Source organism: Brassica oleracea, chromosome C5 (assembly GCF_000695525.1).
Source record: "Brassica oleracea var. oleracea cultivar TO1000 chromosome C5, BOL, whole genome shotgun sequence".
In the NCBI taxonomy this organism is placed as follows: domain Eukaryota; kingdom Viridiplantae; phylum Streptophyta; class Magnoliopsida; order Brassicales; family Brassicaceae; genus Brassica; species Brassica oleracea.
The window spans coordinates 40,481,272-40,481,788 of NC_027752.1; positions in this window are offsets into that span (position 1 = coordinate 40,481,272).

A 517-nucleotide genomic window follows, 5' to 3' on the forward strand; every position below is an offset into this window, starting at 1 on the left:
ATTTTAGTTTATACTTCTGCCGAGTGTGAGGGAAATATACGAGTAGTCACTTCGTATCTTAACTCTTAGTTTATCGTCTTGTTCATTTGCTCTTACTGAACGAGGGCGTTCGAAAACATTTAGGAGTTTCGCGAAGTTTAATGTCTTGAGATGTTAGTCGACCAGTAGGACTGGGTTTAGGGCAAGACCTAGGTTTACTTTCGGCTCTAAGGCTGTGCGACGACTGATCCGCTCTCGTTTTGCCTGTGGACGATTTCCACCTGGTTCTTTTCGATTTAAAGTCCGACTTGGCGCCGGCTTATATGAATTGTATGGAACGAACCGAGCACTCTCCAGAGACCGTCTGGGGTGCTGACCAAAATTTCAGATTTCTTGTATAGCGCGCTATGGTATCCTCGTCGGATGTAAGAGAACCTTTTCTTTTACGAAAGGTTAGACTACGATTTCTTTTTTGAGAACGTTGTGGGTTTTTCCGTCAAGGCCAATCGACGGGCAATTTGTTTTTTTTTTTTTTTTT